The following is a 12,875-nucleotide window of genomic DNA, read 5'->3' on the forward strand; positions in this document are numbered from 1 at the left end:
ATGGTGATTCAGGTCGAAATTCCAAGTCAGAAAGTTCGCCCGGGCGCTACGGCGGATCCTCAATCAAAGCTCCCCAAACCGCATCTTACTAAGTGGACAAACCACAAGCATCATCTGTGTTTTTCCTTCCACAAAATTGTTAAATCGTACCTCGTTGCCGTCGTGGACCTTGCTAGTGAATTTAAAGATGGTTACTTTATATGCGTTTCTCTTCTCTAATGGTGCTGTGGTAATTGTTGTAGGTCCTTTGTATTGAGAAGCTCAGACACTTGCCATACAAACATCAGTTTGTTGCAGGCGTCCATGTTTTCCCGAGCAGATGCACTATGGGACACATTTAGTTTGGAAGTGGGGAATACCAACTCAGAATTACCGACTTCCGACTTGCAAAGGATTGCAGCATAACATTAGTTATGCTTGGCAGATAGCTAACGTTAGAAAACTCGTACAGTAAGGTAAGTTATTTGTTGCTTAACGTTACGTTAGCTAACTTTATAAAGTTATATCGAAATGTTAAGGTTGTATTGTAGAGTGTGTGTGGCTTATTCAAACTAATGAAAGGAAAGGATCCCTTGGAGGAGGTGGACCCGAGCCTGGAGCTCTGCAGCTCGACCCTTCACACACAATTTGCAATGTGTACATGCAAATCTAACAACAAGGAGCTATTACAAAAAAAAAACACAAAGATAATTAATTTGCATATTAGACATATTTCAGATTTTAAATTTTTTTTTATAAAAAGGTAGCTTTTCACATTCTTTAAACCATTTTCTATCATTCCTTCACAATCTTTTCTCAGGTAACAGAAGCCATGTTTTCAGTCACCAGCAACCCTATGCTAAATCACACCACTTCAGCGGCGTACCCAACCATGTGTGGCTGCCTGTTCGGGATTTAGCCAGATGGCAGTTCATCTCTTCCAAGCCTCCTAAAGCCTCTTAAGACACAGGCCATGAACTGCAGGAAACAACAGAGCAACCTTGCTGGACTTCCACTGCCAGACTGTAATCTCAACCCCCCTACAACGCTGTCTCCATGGAATTAGCATCAGGTCTCGCGAGCCACACACACCGTCTAGGAAATGCACAGTGCCCTCGGCTGTTGCTATGCCCGGTTTGGCTTACCTGAAGTCTTAAAGTGACAGTACATGAGTGTGATCTTTGATTTGTGTTTAGTGCTGCTAAACATAGATTTTTATAGATTCTCTTCTTTACTGACGTTTGAGTTCAGTCAGGGTTGTTATTGCATGTCATGCCAACTGCAAACTTTCCTTCATTTTATCCCCCGTTGCTTCTGCCAAGAACATGAAACACATCACTTCCTGTTCAGCAGGGGATTTTTTCCTGTGAAAGAGCTACCTTACACTGTGTGCTTAGACCAGCAAGTTTTCATGAAACGGGTGTGTTGTATTAACTACTGTAGTATAGCAGAGAGCAGATGTCTCCTCATAAAAACATGACTGATTAGGAGATTTATGTTGCATTGGGAATTTCTTTCATAGTGTGTCAGTTTTTATCTGCGGTCTCTTTCAAAACGCCTTCAGCTGCCACTTGTTTATCTGCCTTGGGTTATTATTTGGTTAAATTATCCACGTGGCCCAAAATTACATCACAGAATGAAATGTTCTGTATCTGATTGGTGTCACGCCCAGATGATAAAAGCATAATTGTGTCCTAAAACATACACACACACACACACACACACACAGTCTGGCTCAAGGACAAGTGAAAGCAAACATGGAGCATACTGGACAAGCAAGTGCACAAACACAGAAACATGAAAACCACAGGAATGGACGCACACACACCCAAACTAAAACAAGATGTCATCTCTGTATCACATGTGAAATCCTTGTAAACCCAAAGGGGGGGGGGCATTGTTTTTCAGGAGTGATGAAAACTCATTCTGGAGGCAATTGTTTGACAGAACAGACAAACTAAATCAAAACAACATTGTTGAGCTGAAAGATGAGACACAGATTTCCTCAAAACATCAAGAGAGAGTGTGTGTGTGTGTGTATTTGTGTGTGTGTATGTGCTCACACATACTGAGTTATGCGCATTGTTGGGAAAATATGTGATAACGAACATGCCAGTGACATTCTTGCAGTAACCTTTGACCTTCCTGTGGCGGTCCTTTTGTTGTTTTTTGCAGATGAATCATGTTTGTCCCCGAGCTCCTGAATGTTGAGGTCAAAGAGAAATATACTTAAGTCAATGTAACTTTTCTGTGATCCACATTTTATAGCTGCTAATGCTGCTGATGTGGCACTATAGGAAACATCTCCCGGTCCTGTTTGATCCAGGCCCGTTGATGTTTTGGCTGCGACAGCGATGTTTGTGTCACCACTCCAGCCCGCCGCTGCCCCTGCAGGGTTATCAGTGATCAGTGTGGAAGTGCTGGCTTCCTATGCTGTCTCCCTCTCAAGTTAATGCGCGTAAAAGCTTTATTCGGCCACCGCTCAGCCGACAAATGTGCAATAATCATTTTATTTGTGCATGATTTACCTGCTCCCACTCACAAATGTGTCTCCTTCAAGAGCTTAATGTAAAAAAAGAGACGACAGCCATTTGAAAAATGGGACGCTGACTTTGACAAAATGGGTGCTGAATGAAAGGAAAAGTTATTATCGGCTGTTACGAGGTTTCTGCTTAGAAAGTAGTATAACTCTTGTGAATGCAAAGTAAGATTGTGTTATATAAGTATCAAACAGTTGCCGTTTAACCTTTCCTGTGCAGTCAAGTCAGGTTTGTCTTTTTAAAAAATATTTTTCACCTGTCTTTGTCTGCCACATTCTTTCACACTTTCTTTCCTTATTTGTCTTTCACTTACCCTCGAACCCATGCCTCATTCTCTCTCTCTATTCTCCAAGTTCATTGTTTACCATCCTGTGTCTCAGATCCTGTGTACCAGAGTTTTCATCACAGTCACAACAACAACAGGCTGTGTGTAGGTGTGTGTGTGTGTGTGAGCAGGCTATGTGTCCAAGTTTCCATACAGGACGACAAAGGGGAGAGTGGCAGTTTTGCGGTTTCGGAGAGCAAGCCTTCGTCATTTCCTTCCCGTTTCCTTCATTTAATTCTCCGGTCCCCTGCTGCAGGCTGCCCCCTCTTTCCTCCACCTGCAACACGCACACACGTACACACACACACACATAAAGACTCTGACACGCTGCACAAACAAGCTCACAAAAGTATTTTCTTGCACATGCATGCACATACTTTTGTACTCACACAAAAGCAATCACATACAATGCAGGTGCATGTGCAGGATTTTCACAAAAACAAAGAATCAGTAATCCAGCCCTCTCCAGCTTACATTCATTCATATTCATGAACATACTTCTACGTGCAAACAATGGATGTGTTACTGACTGATGTGTGTGCTTTTGTACATGCGTGTCATGTCTGTTTCTTAAGGGTTTTAAGGCTCTTAAGGGTTGTGTCTATTTGTTCTAGTGACTTTTATTTATTTTTACATTTTATTGTCTATTGTTGTCATTTTTAGTCTTGCAAAATTCTATTTATTGTTGTCAATTTTTTGTTTTTGTTTTGCTTTTTGTCTGTGCTGTTTTAATCTTGCTCTGTGAAGCACTTTGGGCTGCATGATTGTATTAAAGGTGTTATATAAATAAAGTTGAATTGAGTTGAGTGAAATTGACCGAACATTTGCGTGCACTACGATATCTTGAGCATACCAGACTAGAATACGGACGTATTTATAAGCACATAATAGTGCATGTACAGCTGCTTATGTCATTACAGTTTGTGCACATTTGTGTGCGATTACTGTAATCATTTCTCAGGTGTAGTCATTGGGTTGGTTATATTCTGAGTCAGCATATAGTCAATGACACAGCAATGCAGACTTTCAGGTGCAGCAGCTTATCACAATGGCAGTCAGTAGGTCTTCTCTGTAATACTAGCCATAATACATGAGAGTGTGCCCTTTGGTGTGACTACTGGCACCAGGGTGACACAGGGCCAGCTGAGAGATGCCGTCAGAATCAGCAAAGTACCTTGAAACAATAACAAGAACCCTCCTCTGTGGTTTTACACTATATAATATGCATAAAACCGTTTCTGTTGTAGGCTTACTGTATAAAACATGTCCAGCTCTGCTCAGCAAGGTTTGAATCCACCTGACAATCAGTTTGCTGAACCCGCATACAACGTGGTGCCTGTCAGACGTGGGAAAGCAGAGGAACTGCAGTGCACTGGACTGGATACAGAGGATAAGCACATCGCTCTGTAATCTTTCAGCTTATGAAAATGAAATTGACAGATACCATTGTTTGCTCTAATAAGCAAATCGTACTAACTCTGTGCGACAGGAATGCACCCAGTCAGGATTCTTGTGATTAAATGGGATTGTGTTCGAGCGCTGTGTGTGTGTGTGTGTGTGTGTGTGTGTGTGCATACTTCACAACCCAAGGGTGAAAGGGACAAAGTTTTGTGTGACTGTGTGTGCATGTGTGTGTTTAGGAGTTTGCTTTGTCAAAAGAGTCTAGCGCAGACAAAATGTATAAACAACCTGCATTACCCCTGTAAAACAGAAACTGTAAAAACACAGAACTCTACTGCTCCAATTTGGGTTTTTGTTTCCTACAAATTCAAAAGCAGAAGTCCCCTAAAACCAAACTATTACTTTAAACACGTCAATTTGTAACATGCATCAACCTTGTCTCCTAAAAGTTGTGTTCATATGCAACTAATATTTAGCAGCAAATACTATACGTTCAGAGGAAATTTAACTCCACCCAGATAATGTTTTTGTTTTTGTGTAATAAGGAAAAGTTTATATAGAACATTATGTGCAAAATGTTAACTGCCAACGCAAAATATCCATGCTGAAGGGTTTTGCAAAATGTATCAACGTATTGCAAATGTTCAAATGTCACCTCGGGGTAACTAAGGCATGCTTAATGTTTTTATGGTGATGTTTAGGCAACTCAAAGCACTTGGTTAAGGTTAGGGAAACATTGTTGATTTGGTTATGAATAATGTGACGCTAGTACTGAGTCAAAGTTAGCTGTGTTAAATTTGGAAATAACTGAAAGGGTTGTCTCTGAATTTTTTTAAGTGGGGTTGTATGTATACTCCCGTGTTCTGCGAAGTAAAATTACTGTTTTTGTGAATGGAGTCTGGTGACTTCGAAGAGAGCGAAATAACGGCTTCAGTTCCCCGTCGGAAAGGGCTGTCTGACGGCGAGATAAAGCGGCTGTGAAAGGGAACAGAATGATGTGTTTTAGCCTCCTAAAAAAAATAATATCAGTTTAAGTATATGCTACATTTAGAATATTTTCACCGCTTTTCCTTGCCATCAGACAGCCCTTCTTTGAGGAGGGAACTGAAGCAGTTACATCGCTGTCTTCAAAGCCACCAGACCAGACTCCATTCGGAAAAAAAGATGTATATATATTAAAAAAGTTTTTAGAACGGCTTGGGAAAATAGCATTTTGACGCTAAAACATACATACTCTGACCAAAATTTGAATGTTTGGATTTGAATACATAAAGAACACCACTGAGAAGCTACAGAATGATACAAAAACCTAAAAAAAATAATAATAATAGACCCGTCCTTTCAGGCATGACAGGACATGTCTCACACCATTTTTCTCTTCAATGTTTAAAACTGATTTTCTGGCAAAAAAAAAAAGCACAGATGGCTAAACTGTGCTATGACCAGATATGCACAGGGTGCATACGAAAGTCTGAGAAAGTGAAACACCTCCAGTACTGAGGAGAGGCTGGGGTTGGAGTTTGTGAAGTCCAGAGGTGGAGTTCCTCCATTTTGTTCCCATCTGTCACCTGAAGAAGAGTCACGTGGCTCCACTTGCCAGTCTAACCTGTAGAGCAGACAGGAATGCAACGCCGCTCATATCCGGCCTCTCAGAAGACTTTGGCATTCCTCCAATGGCTTGAGAGAAAGAGAGATGAAAGAAGAGAAAAATGAGAGAGGAGTTCAAAGAGAGGGAGGAGAGAGAGGTTGAGACTGGAGGGGATGAAGAGCAACAGTCGGAGACATATCAGATATATCACATCAGACAGCGGCATCTCTATGTTTAGTTACAGAAATCCCTACAGATATGAAGTGAGTATGCAGTTTACTGTAAGGAAGAAACACTGAACACTCATTATGTTGCACTGTTGTTGAATGACGGATGGGTGCAAACATTTATTCCCAAGGTTCACGAAAATAATGCTGACAGGTTGTAAATGTTAACCATTCAAAATGTGCAGAGACGATGAAGCACTGGAGCCACAGAAAAAAAAGTATTTCTACATATTGTTCATATTGTACAGTGAAAAAAATATCCATACAGATTGCTGGGGTTTGGCCAAAGAAGTGCAATATATATGTGAAACTGTGAGGTTTCTTAATTTACTTTAAGCTGCAACTTCCTGCATGTTTTCACCCTCTGCAGCACGGAGATGGCTGAAGGCTTGTGTAGTACATACAGTACGAATTCATCATTGCCAAACTTGAAAGTGCAGCAGCTATAGCCAAATGTGACGCAACTGGGCTTGATTTCAACATGTGAAGAATAAAAAACCTGGTGTGAAATGTGTCACTGTCTCTGTGATGATCTGATTGGCTTCGTTAACATGGAGATGTGTGACCTAACAAGCTCTGAGTACCTCCAACCAATAAGATACTTGTTTGTGTGTTTAATGATGCTCACTCATAGGGGTATCTAGCCATCAGTTTTATCTGCTGAGGTTTTGAAATATCTGCTGCTGAGTTTCCTGCCAACACCACAGTACAATGCGGGTGACTAGAATTTCATTTGTTGTGCTCCAGACATTGAAGAATAACATTTGAAACACACAACAGAAAGCTTGTCTCTCGACAAACTGGTTTCTTTGGGTAATCCACAAACCTCACTGTGATCTCACCTTTCACTGGAAAGTTCAACATCTGCACAGAAACACTAGGGGTATAAAGTGACAAACATAAAATATTTCTTGATTAGAAGTTGTTTCCTGTCGGTTCCATGTAACCACGATACTGTCTGCAACTGGTTATCACTGGCACGTGTTTCTGGTCCATTTATTTTCAGTTTAAATCCACAAAATGTTTGTCCTTGCCTGTGAGTATACTGCATTTACTTGCAGTTGTTTGAGAGCATACCAAATTTTATTTAGTTTTGCAATCTTCTGACAAATCCCTGTTTGATGTATCTCTGTTCTGTACCAGTGATGTGACCTCTGACCTTCCTGTGGAGCAGATCAGGAGAAAAGTGAAGTGCCCCTTCAGTTAAAGTTAAAGTGAGACTCTCTCAACATGGAACACGTGAGCCTGTCTAATGCGTTTGCACGCTGCAGTTAAGCAGTCATTGTCTTTGTTACAAAGATGGTGGACACGAGGCTTTAAACCAGGGGTCTCAAACTCGCGGCCCGCGGGCCAATTGCGGCCCGCAAGACGATATTTTGTGGCCCCCACCTTGATATGAAAGTTTAATGTTAGTGCGGCCGCAAAGTTTTTTTTTTTTTTTTTTATGAAGTTTTTTTTTTTTTGGGGGCATTTTTTCATTTTTATTGACAGGACAGTGGATAGAGTCTTGGAAAGGGGGGAGAGAGAGAGTGGATGCGGAATGGGCCACAGGCCGGATTCGAACCCCGGCCGCCGCGATCAGGACCAAGTCTTGTTACATGGGCGCCCGCTCTACCAACTGAGCTAACCAGACGCCCTCGGCCCGCGAGTTTTATGTGAATGGCAGTTTGCCGTGGAAGGTCCCTTTGTTGCGCGAGCCCAAGCTGAACAAACCTACCAATCACAGTGGGGTATATGGCTCCCGGGGGCGGGCAATCGGCCGGGCTTGATGCAAGCAGAGAAACATTTCACAACAACTATGGCGACGCCCGTGTAACATCGCATAAGCTTGATTAAAGCTTGATTTATACTTCTGCGTTGAATCGACGCCGTAGCCTGACGTGCACCTCTCCAGACATGTAACTACACGTCGCGGCGACGCAGACCGCAACAGCTGTGATTGGTCCAGTCTCTCAGCGATGCTGAGCGGCCAGGACCCCGGACAACCACAGAAAGTTCTACTTCTCTCTGCCTCCATCTTTTCAATGTTTGTTCATACAAATCGACTCAGATATATTTTCTCTTTTCGGCGTTGCAGTAATGTCAGTAAAAGTTCTGTGGTTCAACAGTTATTAGCTCCAACTCCGCTCAGTTTCTGTTTGTAGTACAAGAAGAAGAAGGAAACTCATAGAGACGCCGCCGCCAACTAGCGGTTTGGTGGTGTAATTGCAGAGCAACACAAACACAGCAGGCACAACTTTATTGTGGAGTGACACCAAGTGGAATGAATATATATCTTGTCACACATATATCATGTCTTTTTCAAAGCCTGCAGTGAAGAGAAAGGTTGGTGACGAGCACAGACAATTTCAGGAAAAGTGGGAGACGCAATAGAGGCCATGTTCAGAAGAACCGTTCATGTTCTTCAATGTTCCATTCATGTTCAGGACAGTTCATGTTCAGGACAGTTCATGTTCAGAAGAACCCATTCAAGTTAAAGAACTGTTAATAATGACGTTTGAGAAGATTGTTTTTTTTTTAACAAAGCTTTTTTTGTGGAATACCTGATGTGGCCCAGCCTCACCCAGACTCTGCCTCCAGCGGCCCCTAGGTAAATTGAGTTTGAGACCACTGCTTTAAACCAAACCAATGAATGAAATGGGTTTATGTAATTTTCCGCCTATATAATCTGTACATTGCAGAGCTAAGAGGATTCCGTCGGAAGTCATTATTGTCGTTTCTTCTCCCTCTATATTTCAAGTGATGTGGCTGATAATTATAAATAACGAGCAAATTGGGAAAAAAAAATATGCACTAGCACGTGAGGTTAAAAGTGACATTTGAAGATGTGCATGAATGTCTCCATTAGCAACACTGGCATTTAGCTGAAAAGGTCTTTTGTGCATCAAACAAGGGAAACAGATTGTACTGTAGCTATTAACTCCACCACGGTGGTGCTATACGCTGTTGTGACTTTTCCAAATGAGAACATCTGTAGCGGGTTGACACATTAGATCACAAGCCATCAGGGCGACTCCCTTGAGATTTAACCTACTGAAACTCAGACACGGCGTGACTTTGATTACGTTGTCAAGGGATGTCCTTCATCGTTACGCACAGCTATAGTCGCTCGCCAAATTCCTCCCATTCTGTTGTCTCCACCAGATGAATGACAGTCAGAGATGTAGAAAAGCCTTCTTATGTCATGTGTTACAATAAGACAATTAAAAACAGCTGCATGCAACACACCAACATAAACAACTCGATGGGAGATTCAGCTCAGCTATGAGGGCGGCCTCCCCTGAGAACGAAGGTGTTGGCTGCCGTCGCTGGCTTAGTGTCACTTATCACACCTTTAATGAACACTGAAAGAAGTGACAAAGACACGGAGTACATGTGCGTGTGTGCAAGTGGGAGTATGCTTTCTGTGTGTCATGTACGCATGTATTATTCATGCTTATGTGCCCGTCTGTACTTTATAATGGAATCCTAAACTGTTGGCGTGTGTTGCTGAACCAACCCAGTAACATTCATTATTAAAACAGGTTGTCTTAAAGTTAAATTTAGATGATTTTCCACCCAGACAAAAATAGCACAGTGGAAAATTCATCATCAAAAGTCATTTTTCTGCGTGGTCAAATTTAAAAATACTTGATATCAGCAGCTTATATATAACATATAAATAACCGAAGCACGTCGCTAAGTGTGTTCATTTGTTTATGTTTGTGTGTGTGTGTGTGGGAGAGAAAATGCTGCACACGCGCGTACACACACACACGTTAACAGAGAGAGAGAGAGAAAGAACGTGGGTGTTTGTTTTGCGTGTGCGTGAGCGCCGAGTGTCTTCAGCAGGGCTCATTGTTGTTCTGCCTGTCCGCCCCAATAACAGACGCTCTCTTTATCTCTGCGGCTGGATGGGAAACATGGGTTTACAACATTTGTGTGCAAAAGCCAGAGCTCAGCGCTCTACCCAACACACACGTCTGTGGTTAAAAATAGACACCCAACACAAGGTATCTGAAGCAGCCGGTCACTGAGCTTCTGCCTTTTTTTGGCTGCTATGTGGGAAAAGAGAGAGGGGGTGGGGGTGGAGGAGTTTAATAAAGATTGTGTGGGTGTGAGGGTGATTCCTCCTGATGTTTTCTCTGAAGTGTCTCCACTTTCACTGAAAAACGCCAGTGTTTGATATGGGCTAACGAACACGCATTGACTCATCCATAATCTGTGGTCACTTATATTACGAAAATGCGTTTTGAAATGTGTTTCCGGAAACGTTTTATGTGAGAAATAAGCCATGCAGTTGCTGAATCTGTCTTTATTTTGGATCGACAACGCTTTTCAGTTTCAAGAGGCGGCGAGTCACGTTGGACGCCCGTGATTTGCATAAAGCAGCCTAGACCTCAACTTTATTGAAATGCATTCTGCACCAGAATGCATTCCACAGCTGCTTACATAGACAATGAATGGGAAGCGTGGAAAGGCCGGAGGCTGTGGACATGTACCATTAGCGGCGAAGTGTGGCCATAGAGGACCCGCAGCCAATCAGTGAATAGATCCTGTGTCTCCTGTGTCAGGTTGACCTACTTTACAAAGAATGTCTTCACACGCAGAAAACCTTCATTATTGTGGCGAGCCTGGTGTGAATTTAGCGCCTGTAAGAGACGCACCGGGCTTTCCATTAACTACAATGTAAACCCATCCGCGGCAACAAAAACACTCAAAAACAGTGCTGTGATGACGTAGTTTAGAGAGCGAAAAGACACACATAGGGCAAGTGCAACAAACACCAGGCTTTCATCCAGGAGGTCGCTGTTCCTTTCCTGTGTTTTACATTTTATCTTCACGTTACAATCAGCTGTTCGTTCGTGTCCCATGTTCACAACATCCAGTTTCCTTTCCACTTTAAAACGTAGTAACTTTAAGCCCAACCATGTTTTTTTCCCCTAAACCTAACTAAGTGGTTTTGATGCCGAAACCTAAAGTGACGCCAAGGGGCGTGACGCCAAGGGGCGTGACAAAGCGGCGGTACGTGAGGAGTTGGGATGAGAACGTGTTGTTCAGGCCTACAGTGGCAAAGCTAACATGAAAGCCATTAACCATCGGAAACAATTTGAGGTTCAACGTCTTGCTCAAGAACACTTCTAGAAGCCTGTGGTCAATAGGAAACCCTCCAACGCAACAGCCGCCCCAAGAGGTTGCTGCAATGTTAACATGGCAAACAGGGTGAAGCAGAGCGCAAGTTCATAGAACGATTCATCTTTATTTGGCAACATTATTTAGTACAACCTGCATATTTTTACTTGTCTTTGAGAGTTAAAAGATTAAGATTTATGGTTGAGAGAGCTTCTACAGTAGAAGGTTCTATAAATCCTGTAGTTAGTTTATAGAAATGTGTAATCCCCCTTTCACAACAACACTGAGCACCCGAGGTTGGAAGAAAGACAATGAAGCCAGTATCCCACATGTTTGTTGGCCTGAAAATGGGTATTACACTTTCACGTTCCATATTGCATAATATCTGGATAAAAAAAAGTCCCTCAGACTTTCCAAAATTCAAACAATTACTGTAACTTGAGCTTTTACTAGGAGATATCAAAGATGCAGACTTTTCCATGTGTGTGAGAAAAGCTGGATGGAGCTGGAAGATACGTCACTCAGAAGAAATTTAGGTTGGAGTTGTGCACATTTTACAAACATCATGGATATGATTTCTGATTGGGTGACAGCCTCCAACAGACTGTGTACTGTGTCCGATTCAGAATCATCGGAGTAAAAATATGTTTAACAAATATGTAACAAAGAAGAGTAAAAAAAACAAAACGATTACAAGCAAGAAATGTTTATATTAGGTACTGTATGTGTGTGTGTCCATCTGCATGAATCTACTGTATATAGAATAGTGAATAATACAAAAAATGATTGGAGTGGAGGGGTGGACCCCGACCGCCAGAGTCCGACGTCAGAACTGCGCCCATAGCAACGGTCCGCTATAATGAAATAACAGACCGTAGAAAGCTGTGATTGACCAATCAGAATCGATTATTCAACAAAGCCGTGTAATAAATATAGATATATATGTAAAGAAGTTTGCATGAAAAAGCGTATAAATGCCACAATGATGTGCAAGGCATTTTTGTGTGCAATAAGAACGCCATTCTTGCTTTTAGCGTGTCATTTGCACGCCATGTAGTCTTCACTGACGGCAATGTAACCGCATCCGCGTTCATATGCTACGGTCAGAGCTAGTGACGTAGAATAAAAAGCGAGAAAGACCGCTTACGGCGGTCGGGAGGGGACGTGGATGGGTCCAACAAACACAGGACTTTTAACCAGGAGACCGGTGTTTGAGACTGGTGTTTTGTCTCGTAGGTTACGTTTGTGACGTCTTTTCCGTACTTGTGTTACGTTATTTCCGTATATATTTTCTGTACTTATTTTAAGCCCAACCATGACGTTTTTCTAAACCTAACTAAGTGGCTTTGTTGCCTAAACCTAACTGCGGACATTACTGTAGTTTTGTTGCGTGGCGTACAAATGACGCACGAAGAGCCCTAAAATGCGTCCTCATTACACGCAATTTATACACCTTCCAGTGAGACCAGGTTGGTGTAGAATCAGGTAAATGGTTAAATAACACTACTAATGTCTGTATGTGTGCACTGTGCTGCACCTGGTTTTGTATTCTACACATTCAGTAACTGCAGGAGGTTTTCTTTCTTGTCTATATGAGGTGTCTTTAAAAGTACAACTGTGTCTGAGTGTGTGTGTGTGTGTGTGTGTGTGTGTGTGGTTGTTTGTCCTCTCAGTTATTCTCTCTACACAACAGAAATGTTCGA

The 12,875-nt window shown here is 42.1% G+C and overlaps 1 long non-coding RNA gene across 1 annotated transcript; it reads left to right on the forward strand.

Annotated features, from left to right (window-relative positions):
* Positions 1 to 5,508: 5,508 nt before the first annotated feature.
* Positions 5,509 to 6,574, forward strand: LOC119488795. The gene is made up of 2 exons (XR_005207032.1): positions 5,509 to 6,096; positions 6,431 to 6,574. It is a non-coding gene; the product is annotated as an uncharacterized LOC119488795 (long non-coding RNA).
* The last annotated feature ends 6,301 nt before the right edge of the window (positions 6,575 to 12,875 follow it).

This window comes from Sebastes umbrosus, chromosome 5 (assembly GCF_015220745.1).
Source record: "Sebastes umbrosus isolate fSebUmb1 chromosome 5, fSebUmb1.pri, whole genome shotgun sequence".
In the NCBI taxonomy this organism is placed as follows: Eukaryota; Metazoa; Chordata; class Actinopteri; order Perciformes; family Sebastidae; genus Sebastes; species Sebastes umbrosus.